Genomic DNA, 19,949 nt, shown 5'->3' with positions numbered 1-19,949 from the left:
AAACCCAGGATATTAAAATAACCTTTACTAAAAGATGTATTTTATTATCCCGAGTTCAGGCATACTAAACATGACTTTCTACCATGCTCTCTGAGTCCACTGGGGTCACAGCGTGTCGCGATCCCAGCAGCCCATTCTGGCCTATGGAGAGCAGGTAGCCTTCACTAGTGAAAAACGAAAATGGCTGTAATTCACTATTAAGACATGCCACACACATCAGGGCATGTCCTACCTTATGCCTACAATGCACCCTGCGCTTAGGCCTACCAGAGGGGTGACTAACATGTAGTTAAGGGAAGGTTTAGGGACTGGCAAGTGGGGACACTTGCTCAGTCAGCGCGACGGTACCAGACCGCTCGCAGGTTCTGCGGTGGCAGACCCTAGACACATTTTACCCCGCTGCTTCGGTGGGTGGCACAACCAGTGCTGCAAGCCCACTAGCAGCATTTGGATATACAAGCCCTTGGCACCCCTGGTGCACTCTACTAGGGACTGATAGTAAACCAAATAAACCAAACGTGGAAGTCAATTCACATAATACATTTTACCATAGGGAGCACTTGCACTGTGGCACTGGATGGCAGTGGCACAGTGCCCTGAGCATTTAACACCAACACAAAACACATTGAGGCACAGACAAAAATGGAAGGGTGACCCACGCCAATGGTGCCAGGTCTAACAGGATTCTACAAAAATTCGACCAAAACTATGTAAGAAACCCCCCTCACGGTTAATAAAACACACATCCACTGCCGGATGTGTAATACTTTTTATTTTACTCTCTGGAAAGGTGACGAACATCACTTGAGAGTCACAGCGCACTCCTGGCAGAGCCCAATGCTGTGTTACACCCACCATTGCCTGCCGAGTGCCACACACCTCTGTGTTGTATTCCACCAGCTAGTGCATATGCTATGACACTCTCTAGCCCATGTGCACTGTAACACCACCCCGTGAATATGTCATGCCACACTTGTCTTCGCACGGGTTATATTGCCCCATCTAACGTGCCTTCCTCGATGCCTATGTTATAACGCACAGTGCTATGCCATACATATTACAATCTGGGATCCATATCTTTGTCACAGTGCATATGCAACGTTACACTCCCCAGCACATATTTTATATGACAACTTTAGAGACTAGTTAGGTTACACAACACTGCCCTGTGCATATTACACTCCAAGGCGCACATCGCATAGCACGCGCTAGTGCCTGTGCTATCTCGCGCTCTCCAATGAATCTGTCATTGCGCACAATGTATTGCATATTATATTTCACGCCCGGTTCATCTTATATCACACTTTTTGGTGCACAGTTTATACCATACACTATATCTAGTTTTCATTTTCAATTGTGCTCTCAGGACTATGTTCCATATAACACTGTGTTCACCTACCCTTTTCACGGGCATTACATTTTGCGATAGGGGGTGGAGGGTCAGGGGGTGTTTCTGCCAAGTGAGCACGGAGTCACAGTCACAAACGTCCTCTTCTTCCTGAATAAAAGTGAGATTATGCTGCATACTTGTACATATTTTAAGTAGTTCGCACAGACACACGTTTTAAAAACAATAAAGTTCCTAATACCCGCCTTCTCTGAACAGTTAGCTTGCTGCCCCATCCCCCTCCTCCCTATCCTCTGTTGTGTGAATCCATGGACTAGCCTCCTCCCTCCTGCCATGCATGGTCTGATGTGCTGCCACTGCCCTCAATTTAGTATGTTGTACCAGTCCCCTCCTCCTGCCCTCCATTGCCCAATTCTATGCCCCATCATTGACCTCCTGCTTAAACTCGGTGCTTAGCTTGCTGCCCCTAGTCTCCTTCCCCCTGCCCTCCGATGTCTTTGGCATGCCCCTGCTCATCCTTTTTGCCCACCATGTTCCATGGACCTGCCACTCCTATCTACTCTGAGTGTTCTGTTGAGCTGCCACTCCCCCCCCACCTGCCTAGCATTGTCAGATCACTGTAACCTGTCCCTGCCACCTCCACCCTGCCTGTCCACATGCCATGCCCCTATCCTCTTCCTCCTGTCCTACATGGTCCATTGTACTGCCACATCCTTCTGCCCTCCCTGGTCTGTTGTGCTGCAACTGCTCCTCCTGCCTGCCCCGCGCGGTCTGTTGTGAGGCCCCTTTCCCTGAACTCTCTTGTCTGTGCCCAGGTCCTGACCCTCCCTTCTATCCTCCATGGTCCTTTGTGCATGCCTCTGCACCCTCCTTCTTGCCCATCATAGCCATTGTGCTGCCACTAACCCTCCCGCTTGCATTGCATGGTCTTCTGTGCTGCCATGGCCCCTCCCACCTTCCCTGTGTGGTCAGCTAGCTGCTCCTGACCCCCTCCCACCTTCCCTCCATGGTCTGTGTGTATGCCATCATAGTCTCACTGTTGCTCTCCATGGTGTGTCTTGTTTCTAGTGCCCATCCTGCCTGACCTCCATGGTCATCTTGCTGCTCCTGCCCTGCCCCCTTGCCCCCAGCCCTCTGTTTCCATGTGCAGACCCCTATTCCCTCCCTCCTGGCTTGTCGGTTCCATTGTAAGGCCCCTGATCCGTCCCTCCTGCCCTTTATGGTCTGTTATGCTGCAGCTTTCTCTCCTGTCTGTCCATTATGGCCAGCTAGCTACCATTGCCTCTTTCCCCTCTGTTGTCTGTTGTCCATGTGCATGGTCCTGTCCCCTCCCTATTGCTTTCTATGGATTGTTGTGCTGCACTCCCGTCCCGCATGCACTGTGTGGTGTATTGTGCTGCTGCAAACCCTGATGCCTGCCCTGTAGGGTCAGTTTGGTGCACCTATCAATGTCCCTCCTGTCCTGTTATCCGAGTCCATGTCCCTACCACAATTCCTCCTGCCTACCATGATCCAATGTACCATACTTGCGAACATTTTGAACTTGGTAAGAGGGAGATTTTGAAATAAAACTGGGGTATTGATTTTCCCCTTTGAGTTACATTGAAAAAGAGGAGATTGTAGACAGGAAACAGATCAAGTAAAGCCCATTTGAGCTTAAAAACATTGGACGTTTCCTGGCTGAAACGGGTCTGTTGGCATGTATGGTTGAATGACCACTGCCTCTTCCTTCTGCCCAATATGGTCCATTATATTGCCACAGCCTCTCTTGCCAGTCCTGTATTGTTGGTTTGTTGCCCCTGCCCCCCTGTTCCACTGCCCTTCATAGTCTGTTGTGCTGTCACTGCCCTTCCTGCCTGCCTAGTGTGGTCAAATTGTTGCCTCTGCATTCTCCTACCTGCCTTCAATTTTCAGAGTCCGTGCCCCTGGCCTCTGCCTCTCAACAGTATCCCAATGAACAACTAGATTGCTAACATTCTATATTTATTACAAAAGTGTGGAATGCCTGACGTCATCTTGATGTAATCAAAACTGTAAAGCCTAGAGCATTTCCTTTAGAAATTACATATATGAGAGGGTCTTATTTGCATCAAAATTATGGTTAGTGCTCTAAAAAACTAAAATGAGGACATATTTTCTGAGTTTTCATATAGCGACAAAGAACTTTTAAATTATTTGTAATCTTAGTTTTTTTATCCAGTTGACCACTTGATTAAATGTTGCATCCAAGGGGAGAGGGTGTGGTGTTACTTCCAGAGCTGCAGACTTTGCAACTGGGGAACCATGTTGGAGTTTCTGCTTCAGCTCAACATTCTGTGATTCTGGTCAAATCACTTAATCTCCCCATGTCTACAACCAAAATGAATTTGATCTTGTGTGATGTAACCAATGTTCATGAAAAGCACTCCAATACCTGACAAGTCTGCACTATATAAAACTGCAAATACACAAAAAATAAGTGTTTTGCACACTTCTGTCATTGGGCTACATTTGGGCTACATCTGGGTGATATTTGGGCTACATTTGGGCTCTTTTGTCTCTGGTGGCCATTTTAGGAGATTTATTTGCTATGAAGTTTCCTAATTTCCTCATTTACTGCAGTCTCCTCAGTAGGAAATGCTTTCAGTTTTTTACTTTGATTCCATCAAGAAGGTATTCAGATATGTCACACATTTGCCATAAATTCTGAATGTTAACACTCTAGTTGCTCATTAGATCACTGTAGTAAAGCTACTGCTCACCACGGAAGTCTGCTGCTAGTATTAGAAGTGCATGTTTCAGTCTGCATATCAGAATTTTTTAATGAGAAAGAAGAGGATTTGAGAAGTCACTCAAAATGTGCCCTAATTTTTCTTTCTTCAGCACTAATCACAATTTCTATGGCAAAATGAACCCCCTCATTGTGTTCCTTTTTAAATTAAATGTTTCAAGTGTTACCAGTTTATTCCAATCAAGATGGCTTCAGGTGTGCCATACTTTTGTCATAAGTAAGACAGTAAGCGCTCTAGTTGTTCTTAAGAACACTCTGGGACATTCTGTCATTGGGTTATACTTGGGCTACATCTGGGTGATATTTGGGCTACATTTGGGCTCTTTTGTCTCTGGTGGCCATCTTGGGAGATTTATTTGTTATGAAGTTTCCTAATTTCCTCATTTACTGCAGTCTCCTCAGTAGGAAATACTTTCAGTTTTTTACTTTGATTCCATCAACAAGGCATTCAGATGTGTCACACATTTGCCATAAATTCTGAATGTTAGCACTCTAGTTGCTCATTAGATCACTGTAGTAAAGCTACTGCTCACCAGGCAAGTCTGCTGCTGGTATTCAAAGTGCATGTTTCAGTCTGCATGTTAGAATGTTTTTATGAAATAATAGAGGATTTCAGAAGTCAAAATGTGCCCAAGTTTTTCTTTCTGCAGCACTAATCATAATTTATATGGCAAAATGAACCCCCTCATTGTGTTCCTTTGTAAATTAAATGTTTTAAGTGTTACCACTTTATTCCAATCAAGATGGCTTCAGGTGTGCCAGACTGTTAGCGCTCTAGTTGTTCTTTAGAGCACTCTGGGAAGCTGCAGTAGAACACAAAGGAATCAACTGACAGTCTCTGCCCTTGTTGGATGTACATGTTTTACTGAGAATGTCAGACTTCATTCTTACATGACTGAGAAAGATAATGTAAATTTACAGAAAATAGGCTCTCAGTTTAGCTTATAGATCACCTTCCAAACCTCTTTGGGAAAAGTATGAGAAAATAGTTTTCTCTCAAACATGGTTCGTGATATCACAGCAGAAGGCTTTTTCACATGGTAAAATCACCTTAGAACACACCACAATTCCTAAAATGAGTATGGTACCATCAACAAATGATTTATAATGTAACTAAAGTCTTAAAACCTTCTATTAACTGCAATGCTTTTTAATGAGGTGCTATCATGTATGTTGGTCCCAAGATGGCTGCCAACAATTCTTGGATGAAGTACTGACAGCCAATCAGATCTCACGATGAGATGTGTGGTTAGGCTCCGCCCAGATATGTATGTGATTTTACTTTTGATTTTCTCAGGAACTACTGAACAGATTGACACCATATATGCAAAAGGCACATGCCTGACCTGAGGACTACCTCTTTGCCAAATTTCAAGTAATTCTGTTCAACCGTTCGGGCTGTACCTTGGACTAAAGGACCCTATTGAAAATTGCATGGGGAAAACGTGTTTTGGGACCCCCCTTTTTTCTCAGCCCCCGCTTGACGAATGCCCCCGAGACTTTCAGGGTAGGGGCGGAGCGGAGTGCCCCACCTATTTTCAAAATTTCGCGAGGATTCGTCAACCGGCGCCAAAGTTATTCCAAATAGAATGTTGCGGATTTCCTATGGAAACACGGTCCTAACTATAACTATCCACTGGCGACCGCCAGTAGATAATATATATATAAATATATATATATATATATATATATATATATATATATATATGCAGCTTTACACACTCCTTCTTCAAAAAAGTATACACGGATACTCTCTTTTTTGCGCGATGGCCGGTAATAGTATCTTGAGTGCTTCCAGCTCGCATCCTCGCAAGCTAGTGTACAGCATCCCATATGGGGAACTATTGCGTGCCAAACGCAATTGTAGCACGGAGAGGAGTTATGCTATTGAAAAAAACAACATGGTACAACGTTTCAGAGAGAGGGGCTACCATCCACGTACGATCCAAGAAGCTTGTAGCAAAGTGGATAGTGTTGCACGTAATGGGCTACTACACCCTGTGCCACGAATATCGGAAACTGAGAGTCTACGTTTCATCACTACATATTCAGGACAAGCGCATGATCTGCGCCATGTCCTAGACAAACACTGGCATGTCTTGTTAACTGATAGCCATCTCAAAGAACATTTGACTAGTCATCCGCAAGTTACATTCAAGAGAAGTAACTCTTTGAGGGATGAGCTAAGCCCTAGTGTAATAACTAGTACTATATCTTCTAAGAATGTTGGTAGGCCAGGATTCCGTTGCTGCAGAAATTGTAAGGCCTGTAGAAATAGCATCGATTGCATGGAGGTACAATTTTCCAGTATGAATAGCAAGTTTACCATCAAGAAAGCCTTAACTTGTAATACTATGTACTGTGTTTATGCGCTAACCTGCCCATGCAACAAGGCATACATCGGCAGCACAATCCATCGCGCAAAAAAGAGAGTATTAGAACATGTAAGGGCCTTACGCCATAACAACAAACAATATCCAGTTGCACGACATTTCTTCGAAGAACATGCTCAAAATGAGAAATTGTTGAAAATGGTGGTGATTGATGCTGTCATGGACACTGCACGTGGAGGTAATAGATTACTCCTCCTGAGACAATTAGAATCTAGATATATTGTGGACTTTGACACAATGGTCCCGAGAGGGTTGAATTCCAGTGAAGAGCTATCTGTACATTTTCATAAGTAAGATATATCATCACAGTGTGGCTCTGTTTATGATATACTAAAATTTATCTTATTCTTATTTTTTTAGAGATTGGTATTGAATCATGCTGTGGCCCTTCAGGAACTTCGAGTTGCATTTACAGTATTATATATTTTTCCAGTATACCCACTAGGGTGATGTGATGGCATATTCACAAATAAGATTTTCATGTGGTCTGGGTGTATATTGCTAAAATTACCTGGAACATTTTGTAAACCTGCCCACTGGGGCTTAATGTTTGTACATATTTTGTATATTATGTATAGTGTGTTCATATTATTTTTAAAAATGATAATATGATTTCATCTGCACCCTTTTCCAAAATGTATTTGGATATATAGCCACTTTTTGAATATATGCTATGATACATGTAACTTTATTTTATATATGTGACTGGGTAATATACACTTGTATAATGAATTTCGCACTAGGCTAAGATGGCCGCCAAATTACCATGTCTCTGCATTACATTCTGTTGATGTGAAGAGTCTGTTGTCTATTTTTCGTTTATGAATTGTATATAACTTTACACAAAAAAACTGTGCTTCAGCGTGAACAAGGCGAAAGCTGAAACGCGTAGCGAGTGCAGTTCATTAAAACCGATTTTTGAATCTGCAAATCTCCCCGGTGTCCGTGTATACTTTTTTGAAGAAGGAGTGTGTAAAGCTGCATAATTGGGGCTTCCGATTACCCCCGACACGGACCGCCCTATCAGACAGCCTTCGTCTTCATCGGAACTGGCTTTGTGATATATATATATATATATATATATATATATATATATATATATATATATATTATCTACTGGCAGTCACCAGTAGATAGTTATTATCTACTGGCGGTCGCCAGTAGATAGTTATAGTTAGGACCACGTTTCCATAGGAAATCCGCAACATTCTATTTTGAATAACTTTGGCGCCGGTTGACGAATCCTCGCGAATTTTTCAAAATAGGTGGGGCGCTACGCTCCGCTCCTACCCTGAAAGTCTCGGGGGGATTCGTCAAGCGGGGGCTGAGATAAAAGGGGGGTCCCAAAACGCGTTTTTCCCATGCATTTTTCCATAGGACCTTTAGAACGAGCTACAGCCCGAACGGCTGAACAGAATTACTTGAAATTTGGCAGAGAGGTAGTCCTCAGGTCAAGGAAGTGCCTTTTGTAGGTTTGGTGTAAATCTGTTCAGTAGATCCTGAGAAAATAGCATTTAAAAGCATATATATATGTGGGCGGAGCCTAACCACACATCTCATCCTGAGATCTGATTGGCTGTCAGCACTTCATCCAAGAAGTGTTGGCAGCCATCTTGGGACCAATATACATGATAGCACCTCATTAAAAAGCATTGCAGTTAATAGAAGGTTTTAAGACTTTAGTTACATTATAAATCATTTGTTGATGGTACCATACTCATTTTAGGAATTGTGGTATGTTCTAAGGTGATTTCACCATGTGAAAAAGCCTTCTGCTGGGATATCATGATTGAGAGAAAAATATTTTCTCATGCTTTTACCACAGAGGTTTGGAAGGTGATCTATAGGCTAAACTGAGAGCTTATTTTCTGTAAATTCACATTATCTTTCTCAGTCATGTGAGAATGAAGTCTGACATTCTCAGTAAAACATGTACATCCAACAAGGGCAGAGACTGTCAGTTGATTCCTTTGTGTTCTACTGCAGCTTCCCAGAGTGTTCCAAAGAACTACTAGAGCGCTAACAGTCCTACTTATGATAAACGTATGGCACACCTGAAGCCATCTTGCTTGGATTAAAGTGGTAACTCTTAAAACATTTAATTTAAAAAGGAACAAAATGAGGGGGTTCATTTTTCAATAAAAAGTATGATTAGTGCTGCAGAAAGAAAAATTAGGGCACATTTTGAGTGACTTCTCAAATCCTCTTCTATTTCATTAAAAAATTCTGACATGCAGACTGAAACATGCACTTTCAATACCAGCAGCAGTTTTCCCTGGTGAGCAGTAGCTTTACTACAGTGATCTAATGAGCAAAAAGAGTGCTAACATTCTGAATTTATGGCAAATGTGTGACACATCTGAATGCCTTCTTGATGGAATCAAAGTAAAAAACTGAAAGTATTTCCTACTGAGGAGACTGCAGTAAATGAGGAAATTAGGAAACTTCATAACAAATAAGTCTCCCAAGATGGCCACCAGAGACAAAAGAGCCCAAATGTAGCCCAAATATCACCCAGATGTAGCCCAAGTATAGCCCAATGACAGAATGTCCCAGAATGTTCTTAAAAACAACTAGAGCGCTTACTGTCTTCATTATGACAAAAGTATGGCACACCTGAAGCCATCTTGATTGGAATAAACTGGTAACACTTAAAACATTTAATTTAAAAAGGAACACAATGAGGAGGTTCATTTTGCCATAGAAATTATGATTAATGCTGAAGAAAGAAAATGAGGGCACATTTTGAGTGACTTCTCAAATCCTCTTCTATTTCATTAAAAAAATTCTGACATGCAGACTGAAACATGCACTTTTAATACCAGGAGCAGACTTCCATGGTGCAGTAGTTTTACTACAATGATCTAATGAGCAACTAGAGTGCTAACATTCAGAATTTATGGCAAATGTGTGACATATCTGAATACCTTCATGATGGAATCAAAGTAAAAAACTGAAAGCATTTCCTACTGAGGAGACTGCAGTACATGAGGAAATTAGGAAACTTCATAACAAATAAATCTCCCAAGATGGCCACCGGAGACAAAAGAGCCCAAATGTAGCCCAAAATCACCCAGATGTAGCCCAAATATAGCCCAATAACAGAAGTGTGCAAAACACTTATTATTTTGTGTTTTTGCAGTGTTATATAGTGCAGACTTGTCAGGTATTGGAGTGCTTTACATGAGCATTGGTTACATCACACAAGAACACATTCATTTTGGTTGTAGACATGGGGAGACTAAGTGATTTGACCAGAATCACAGCATGTCGAGCTGAAGCAGAAACTTCAACCTGGTTCCCCAGTTGCAAAGTCTGCAGTTCTGGAAGTAACACCACATCATCTCCCCTAAGTGCAACATTTAATCAAGTGGTCAACTGGATAAAAAAACATAAAGATAACAAATAATTTAAAAGTGCTTTGTCGCTATTTGAAAACTCAGAAAATATGTCCTTATTTTAGCCTTTTAGAGCACTAACCATAATTTTGATGCCAATAAGACCCTCTCATATATGTAATTTCTAAAGGAAATGCTCTAGGTATTACAGTTTTGATTACATCAAGATGATGTCAGGCGTTCCACACTTTTGTAATAAATATAGAATGTTAGCAATCTAGTTGTTCATTAGGATACTGTTGAGAGGCAGAGGCCAGGGGCACGGACTCTGAAAATTGAAGGCAGGTAGGAGGGTGCAAAGGCAACAATTTAACCACACTGAGCAGGCAGGAAGGGCCGTGGAAGCACAACAGACTATGGAGGGCAGTGGAAAGGGGGGCAGGGGCAACAAACCAACAATACAGGACTTGCAAGAGAGGCTGTTGGAGGCAAGATCTATTACGGGTCAAGGAAGCTAGGGGCGGTCCCCAGATCCCCGGGAGCCACCACAGAACTGAGCAGGAGAGTGAGTCAGGGACAAAAGGGGCACCTTAATTTGAGCCGGGGTGCCTAGGAACGCTTGCTCCAAAAATGAAGAAAACAGACATATGAGACATGGAATTGGAGGCAGAATACAATGGCAGTTTAATGAGAAGATGCAACTTCAAAGAAACCGCAGAATAGAGACATAAAGTACAAAATACAGAATCCAGATAATCATACAGCTGTCATGATATTCTCTGTATCTCAATTAATGTACTGACAGAGAGAGAGAGAAAACACATCTATAAATGCATCATGAGAAACAAGTTACACCAAGGAAAATGTTACCTAGGAACACTCACGTTTACTCTTAGAGCAAGCATTCCTGCAATTACAATACAAAATCTTTTAAATGCAAAAGTAAAGAGAACAATGGTTAAACATAACATGACATTTCATATAGGTAAAATAGAATAAGATACTTCAAGCAAAGCAGAGCAAGACATTTTAAGCAAAGGAAGACAAGAGCTCCCAGCTCTTGGGGAAAACCTGCACTGCCTGTTAACCTACATACAGACGGCGAGGTAGTCCGTCGATATCTGTGGGTGCTCCCTTTTTATATCATTTTGTGGGCTCCTTTGCACGCTACATCTACCTACGTATGCTACCCAAAAGCTTCGTCTGCAGATTTTACCAGACATTTCGTCATTTACCCACTTAATGCTGACAATGGACTGGGTGAAAAGGTCAGTCTCTCAGGCCAATCGCTTATCGTAAGTTCCATAGAGCAAGCAGAAAATAATGGGTATTGTACGGGAATTCAATATATTCATGTATAAAATCTCCTCAGTTCTCCTAACTTGACGCTCTGCGGTTGCCACTTCCTTAAAAGCGGGAAACCTGCCCAGGAAGCAAGTACCAGTCCAGGATGCAGCCTACTGTATGTCGACAGCTTCAGGGGGATGTTGAACTTTGATACCGAGCACGGAGCACTCGGGTAGGGTGGGGGCTACTGGTTTGGAGCAGAAGGCCTCGCAGACCTGCCTTCAGACTGCTATACACTAAAATTGCAGAGCTATGGTCAATTTAACAAAGAGGCCTACATATTGAACAGAAGGGCCTACACAGGGGTTTTATACTGGCTGAGTGGTAAGGATGTCTCAGGATAATTATATAGCAACACAGGACCCGCTGGTCAATTTAATACGGCCTACAAATGCAGCTGGCAGGGCAAGGACAAGGGTCTCATACTTCAGGTGTGGACAGAACGGGCCAGGGGCCCCCTGTGATACAAAATCTACCCTCCTTCAAGCCTGTGGCAATGTAATAGACCATTGTGGGCAGAAGGAAGAGGCAATGTTAGTACAACCATACATGCCAACAGACCCGATTCAGCCAGGAAACGTCCAATGTTTTTAAGCTCAAATGGGCTTTATTTGATCTGTCTCCTGTCTACAATATCCTCTTTTTCAATGTAACTCAAAGGGGAAAATCAATACCCCAGTTTTTTTTCAAAATCTCCCTCTTACCAAGTTCAAAATGTTCGCAAGTATGGTACATTGGATCATGGAAGGAAATGGGATAGGGACATGGACTTGGATAACAGAGGACAGGAGGGACATGGAGAGGTGCACTAAACTGACCCTGCAGGGCAGGCATCAGGGTTTGCAGCAGCACAATACACCACACGGGAGTGCAGCACAACAATCCATAGAAAGCAAGAGGGAGGGGACAAGACCATGCACATGGACAACAGAGAACAGGGGGGCAAGAGGCAATGGTAGCTAGCTGACCATAATGGACAGACAGGAGAGAAAGCTGCAGCATAACAGACCATAAAGGGCAGGAGGGACGGATCAGGGGCGTTACAATGGAACAGACAAGCCAAGAGGGAGGGAGTAGGGCTGGGGGCAAGGGGGCAGGGCAGGAGCAGCAAGATAGCCATGGAGGTCAGGCAGGATGGGCACTAGAAGCAAGACACACCATGAAGAGCAACAGTGAGACTGTGATGGCATACACACAGACCATGGAGGGAAGGTGGGAGGGGGTCAGGGGCAGCTAACTGACCACACAGGGAAGGTGGGAGGGGCCTTGGCAGCACAGAAGACCATGCATGGCAAGTGGGAGGGTTAGTGGCAGCACAATGGCTATGATGGGCAAGAAGGAGGGTGGAGGGGCATGCACAAAGGACGATGGAGGATAGAAGGGAGGGTCAGGACCTGTGCACAGACAAGAAAGTTCAGGGGAAGGGACCTCACAACAGACCACACGGGGCAGGCAGGAGGAGCAGCTGCAGCACAACAGACCAGGGAGGGCAGAAGGGTGTGGCAGTACAATGGACCATGTAGGACAGGAGGAAGAGGATAGGGGCATGGCATGTGGACAGGCAGGGTGGAGGTGACAGGGACAGGTTACAGTCATCTGACAATGCTAGGCAGGTGGGAGGGGAGTGGCAGCTCAACAGAACACTCAGAGTAGATAGGAGTGGCAGGTCCATGGGACATGGTGGGCAAAAAGGATGGAGCAGGGGCATGCACAAAGACATCGGAGGGCAGGGGGAAGGAGAATAGGGGCAGCAAGCTAAGCACAGAGTTTAAGCAGGAGGTCAATGATGGGGCATAGAATTGGGCAATGGAGGGCAGGAGGAGTGGACTGGTGCATCATACTGAGGGCAGTGGCAGCACATCAGACCATGCATGGCAGGAGGGAGGAGGCTAGTCCATGGATTCACACAACAGAGGATAGGGAGGAAGGGGATGGGGCAGCAAGCTAACTGTTCAGAGAAGGCGGGTATTAGGAACTTTATTGTTTTTAAAACATTGTGTCTGTGCGAACTACTTAAAATATGAACAAGTATGCAGCATAATCTCACTTTTATTCAGGAAGAAGAGGACGTTTGTGACTGTGACTCCGGGCTCACTTGGCAGAAACACCCCCTGACCCTCCACCCCCTATCGCAAAATGTAATGCCCGTGAAAAGGGTAGGTGAACACAGTGTTATATAGAACATAGTCCTGAGAGCACGATTGAAAATGAAAACTAGATATAGTGTATGGTATAAACTATGCACCAAAAAGTGTGATATAAGATGAACCGGGCGTGAAATATAATATGCAATACATTGTGCGCAATGACAGATTCATTAGAGAGCGCGAGATAGCACAGGCACTAGCGCGTGCTATGCGATATGCGCCTTGGAGTGTAATATGCACAGGGCAGTGTTGTGTAACCTAACTAGTCTCTAAAGTTGTAATATAAAATATGTGCTGGGGAGTGTAAGGTTGCATATGCACTGTGACAAAGATATGGATCCCAGATTGTAATATGTATGGCATAGCACTGTGCGTTATAACATAGGCATCGAGAAAGGCACGTTAGATGGGGCAATATAACCCGTGCGAAGACAAGTGTGGCATGACATATTCACGGGGTGGTGTTACAGTGCACATGGGCTAGAGAGTGTCATAGCATATGCACTAGCTAGTGGAATACAACACAGAGGTGTGTGGCACACGGCAGGCAATGGTGGGTAAAACACAGCATTGGGCTCTGTCAGGAGCGCGCTGTGACTCTCAAGTGATGTTCGTCCCCTTTCCAGAGAGTAAAATAAAAAGTATTACACATCCGGCAGTGGATGTGTGTTTTATTAACCGTGAGGGGGGTTTCTTGCATAGTTTTGGTCGAATTTTTGTCGAATCCCCTTTGAATGGCTTGGTGTGCATGTGTATTAAATGTGCCCGTCAATAGCTACCCAAGTTTGTATAAATAAACGACAAGGGTGTCTACCGGGATTAGGCACGGTAGGGCATCAGACATGTCAGAGCTTCACTAGTGGTGTAAATACATTCCACGTGGATTCATTGCATGCATAGTCGCCTTTTAATGAATATCACGCAAATCGTCATGGTGATAGGTACGTACGGTTTGTCCAGCATGTCCTAGGTGTGTCTATAAATATATATTTTTTAAAAATAATAAAAAACAGTGGCCGGCCCTGGGGATTGGGGTCAAAAAAATATAATTAGGAGACTGGCCCTGGGGGATGGGGTCATCAGGGCCAATAAATTAGAATAAGAAGGGGAACCAAACACCCCCCCTTCTTAAAAAACTAAAATAAATAAAAGACTGGCATCGTGCAGGAGGCCATGCCCCCTCCGTGCAGCACTCTGCAAACGCGCCCCCAACAGGTATCTCCAGTATGCGCCAGGGAGCTGCGCTGCAGCCAGGTGTTCTGAGGCCAAGCCCCTTTTTACACCTCTCTGCAACGCAGCTCTGTGGCGCTTACTGGAGGTACCTAGTGGTCTAGTTTGACCCTAGGGACCCTTAGGATTCAAGGGGACTTAATCTCTCAACTTAGAACAGCCACAGGGCGCGTTTACACAGTGGTGAAGGGAGGGGACGGGGCCTGAGGTGACGTGTGCAAACACGCACTATGGCACGTTTTAAATTGGGGATATAATTTCCCTTCAATACTGAGGGCCCCTGGGGGCTAACTAGCCCACCAAGTGCTTCCAGTAAGCGCCACTGAGCTGCATTGCAGAGAGGTGGTCCAGGCCGTGCCACTTTTTACACCTCTCTGCAACGCAGCTCTGTGGCACTTACTGGAGGTACCTAGTGGGCTAGTTGGACCCCAGGGACCCTCAGGATTCAAATGAACTTAATCTCCCAACTAAAAATGGACACAGGGCGTGTTTACACAGTGGTGAAGGGAGGGGACGGGGCCTGAGTTAACGTGTGCAAAAACGCCCTGTGGCCTGTTTTAAGAGGTAGTTTTAATCCCCATGCCCTCTTATATACTAGGGGCTTACAGAGGAGGTCATGCTAATCACAGGGGGACCCCAACGCATAATGTTCCCTAGTGTATGTAGGTGTTTTCACTGTATTCTAAGTGTCTTTTAACATAGCACTGGCTCTAGGACTGGTTAGTCAGGCTCAGTTACCACCAGTATCCGTCTGAAAAAGTTGAGGGTACAGGATGATTTTGCAACAAGGCTTCTTTCTGCTCTTCTTTTTGTTCTTTCTGCACGTTATCCTTCTTCCTGCACTTATCTTCGTATTTGAGGACTTCTGTTGCTTCTTTCTGCACTTCTTTTGTTTCTTTCTGTGCATTTTTTCTTCTTTCTTCACATGTCCTATCTCTGTAGGCATAGTTAGAAATTAGCATTTAAAAAACCTTTGAAATTCACAGAAAAAACCATAGGTTTCAGGCACGTTATAGTTAGGAATTAGCATTTAAAAAACCTCAGAAATTCACTGAAAAAACCATAGGTTTCAGGGGTGTTATAGTTAGCTGGACTTTTCACTTGTACAAAACCATTGAAATTCCCCCGTTATAGTTAGTTCAGCTAACTATAACTCGGGCGCCCGCAATGCACTGCTGATGACGTCACATATTACATCACTCATGACATGGTCAGTGACATCACTCATGACATCACTGATGACATCTCAAATGACATCACTGATGACATCACTGATGACATCATCCTTGTGATAGAGTGGCAGACCTCCTCTCACCCTAATATAACCTTTGATACACACATTCAAAAATAGAGACTAACATTTTCAAAACAATGGACATACCAATACCAGTTACAACAACCTCTTCAGTAATTCTAAGATCCACATACACATACACTCATTCACCAACAGTCCTATACAGTCACTCATACATGTACTCACTCATCATATGTACTCATACACCTATACATCCTGTTACACAATGCCACTCATCCATAGAGTTACTCACACACATAGTCACTCATGCTAATAAAGAATCAAACATACATTTAATTGCATATACAGTTATACACACACCACCACACTTACTTCTAGGGAAACTTACACATACTTAGTCTTTTAAACAATCACTTATAGAAACACATACTTATTCATACAGGAACTCTTTCAATCTCTCACTCTCACATATACTCACATATATACACCAATAGTCACATATACTAGTTTAAAACATATGTAGTTACTCATAAAGACACTACCGAGACAGTCATTCACTCACTAACACACCCATACACACACTCATCCACCCATACAGTCCTGCACACATGCTGTGTTCAACACATACAAACAGTGAGTCACTCATTCATGCACCTATGCACTACGTAATACCCCCCACCGAACCATGCAGACACTCAGACTGATACTCAAAAAAACAACTAATAACCTATATAGACACCCATGTAGCTACTCACCAACCCATGCAGCCACTTATACACAAAGTGAGAGACTGATACAGATATTTACATATTTAAACATTACTCACTAAGCCATGTATTCACTATGATACACTTAATCAGTCATTTACACAATCAATTTTTCAAAAACAAATCATCCATTTAGACACTTATATACCCATATATTCTTCCATCGACCTTGAGATATACATATATAAAACATATTTAATTTTCAGAAAAACACACATTCACTGGATGATGTCATCAGTGATGTCATCAGTGATGTCATTTGAGATGTCATCAGTGATGTCATGAGTGATGTCACTGACCATGTCATGAGTGATGTAATATGTGACGTCATCAGCAGTGCATTGCGGGCGCCCGAGTTATAGTTAGCTGAACTAACTATAACGGGGGAATTTCAATGGTTTTGTACAAGTGAAAAGTCCAGCTAACTATAACACCCCTGAAACCTATGGTTTTTTCAGTGAATTTCTGAGGTTTTTTAAATGCTAATTCCTAACTATAACGTGCCTGAAACCTATGGTTTTTTCTGTGAATACATATATATACACATATATATATATATTCACTGAAAAAACCATAGGTTTCAGGGGTGTTATAGTTAGCTGGACTTTTCACTTGTACAAAACCATTGAAATTCCCCCGTTATAGTTAGTTCAGCTAACTATAACTCGGGCGCCCGCAATGCACTGCTGATGACGTCACATATTACATCACTCATGACATGGTCAGTGACATCACTCATGACATCACTGATGACATCTCAAATGACATCACTGATGACATCACTGATGACATCATCCAGTGAATGTGTGTTTTTCTGAAAATTAAATATGTTTTATATATGTATATCTCAAGGTCGATGGAAGAATATATGGGTATATAAGTGTCTAAATGGATGATTTGTTTTTGAAAAATTGATTGTGTAAATGACTGATTAAGTGTATCATAGTGAATACATTGCTTAGTGAGTAATGTTTAAATATGTAAATATCTGTATCAGTCTCTCACTTTGTGTATAAGTGGCTGCATGGGTTGGTGAGTAGCTACATGGGTGTCTATATAGGTTATTAGTTGTTTTTTTGAGTATCAGTCTGAGTGTCTGCATGGTTCGGTGGGGGGTATTACGTAGTGCATAGGTGCATGAATGAGTGACTCACTGTTTGTATGTGTTGAACACAGCATGTGTGCAGGACTGTATGGGTGGATGAGTGTGTGTATGGGTGTGTTAGTGAGTGAATGACTGTCTCGGTAGTGTCTTTATGAGTAACTACATATGTTTTAAACTAGTATATGTGACTATTGGTGTATATATGTGAGTATATGTGAGAGTGAGAGATTGAAAGAGTTCCTGTATGAATAAGTATGTGTTTCTATAAGTGATTGTTTAAAAGACTAAGTATGTGTAAGTTTCCCTAGAAGTAAGTGTGGTGGTGTGTGTATAACTGTATATGCAATTAAATGTATGTTTGATTCTTTATTAGCATGAGTGACTATGTGTGTGAGTAACTCTATGGATGAGTGGCATTGTGTAACAGGATGTATAGGTGTATGAGTACATATGATGAGTGAGTACATGTATGAGTGACTGTATAGGACTGTTGGTGAATGAGTGTATGTGTATGTGGATCTTAGAATTACTGAAGAGGTTGTTGTAACTGGTATTGGTATGTCCATTGTTTTGAAAATGTTAGTCTCTATTTTTGAATGTGTGTATCAAAGGTTATATTAGGGTGAGAGGAGGTCTGCCACTCTATCACAAGGATGATGTCATCAGTGATGTCATCAGTGATGTCATTTGAGATGTCATCAGTGATGTCATGAGTGATGTCACTGACCATGTCATGAGTGATGTAATATGTGACGTCATCAGCAGTGCATTGCGGGCGCCCGAGTTATAGTTAGCTGAACTAACTATAACGGGGGAATTTCAATGGTTTTGTACAAGTGAAAAGTCCAGCTAACTATAACACCCCTGAAACCTATGGTTTTTTCAGTGAATTTCTGAGGTTTTTTAAATGCTAATTCCTAACTATAACGTGCCTGAAACCTATGGTTTTTTCTGTGAATAGTTATATAGTTACATATATATATATATATATATATATTACCTACTGGCGGTCGCCAGTAGGTAGTTATAGTTAGGACCACGTTTCCATAGGAAATCCGCAACATTCTATTTTGAATAACTTTGGCGCCGGTCGACGAATCCTCGCGAATTTTTCAAAATAGGTGGGGCGCTATGCTCCGCTCCTACCCTGAAAGTCTCGGGGGGATTCGTCAAGCGGGGGCTGAGATAAAAGGGGGGTCCCAAAACACGTTTTTCCCATGCATTTTTCCATAGGACCTTTAGACAGGGCTACAGCCCGAACGGCTGAACAGAATTTAATGAAATTTGGCAGAGAGGTAGTCCCCAGGTCAAGGAAGTGCCTTTTGTAGGTTTGGTGTAAATCTGTTCAGTAGATTCTGAGAAAATAGCCTTTAAATCAATATATATATCTGTGGCAGCTTACGGTGCGCTTACCGTGCGCTTACCGTAAGCTTACCGTACGCGTACGGTGGCGTGCGTGAGCGCGATTCTGATTGGCTCTTAGATCTTAGTAAACATTCGAGTCGGTCGAAACCAGGAAGCGGCGGCCGCCATTTTCTCTCTCGCTTCCTGAGTTGGGCAGCAAAAACGTACCCCAAATATATGTAAAAACTAGGCAGTTTCATGAGATCCTAACCACCCAGCATTGATACAGGGGTCCCCAAACCACCCCCAAGCCCAAAAAAAAAAAAATTTTTTTTCGGAAAATCGCCGATAATCGCACGGTAAAAAATTATAAAAAAAAAAAACTATCCACATTCTCCCCACCCCGTGTGCAAATGGTGCCCGAAGAATACATTTCACAAAGATGCGCAAAATATGTCCCCCATGTGCGAACGGTGCGCGAAGTGCATCGTGCGTACATGGCCCATCCCGCTTAACGTGGGCACGCGGTGCGCGCAGCGCACCGCGTGACCACTGTGCGTGCACGGCACTAACTGCGTAAAGTGGGCGCGCGGTGCGCGAAGCGCATCGCGTGCTCACTGTGCGCGCACGGTGCGCGAAGCGCACCGTGCGCGCACGGAACGAACTGCGTTAACTGGGCGCGCACGCCACGAATGGCGTAAAGTAACTTAGCATTTAAAAACCCTTGCAAATTCACTGAAAAAACCATAGGTTTCACACATGTTATAGTTAGCTGGACATTTTACTGATAAAAAACCAATGAAATTCCCCCGTTATAGTTACTGCAGGCAACTATAACTCACGCGACCGCAATCTTCTGCTGATGACATATGTGTCTTTATGAAAAAAAAATATTTGTAATATAT

This window comes from Triturus cristatus, chromosome 6, assembly GCF_964204655.1.
Source record: "Triturus cristatus chromosome 6, aTriCri1.1, whole genome shotgun sequence".
In the NCBI taxonomy this organism is placed as follows: Eukaryota; Metazoa; Chordata; class Amphibia; order Caudata; family Salamandridae; genus Triturus; species Triturus cristatus.
The sequence above is the reverse complement of the archived record's forward strand: the minus strand, read 5'-3'. Positions refer to the sequence as shown.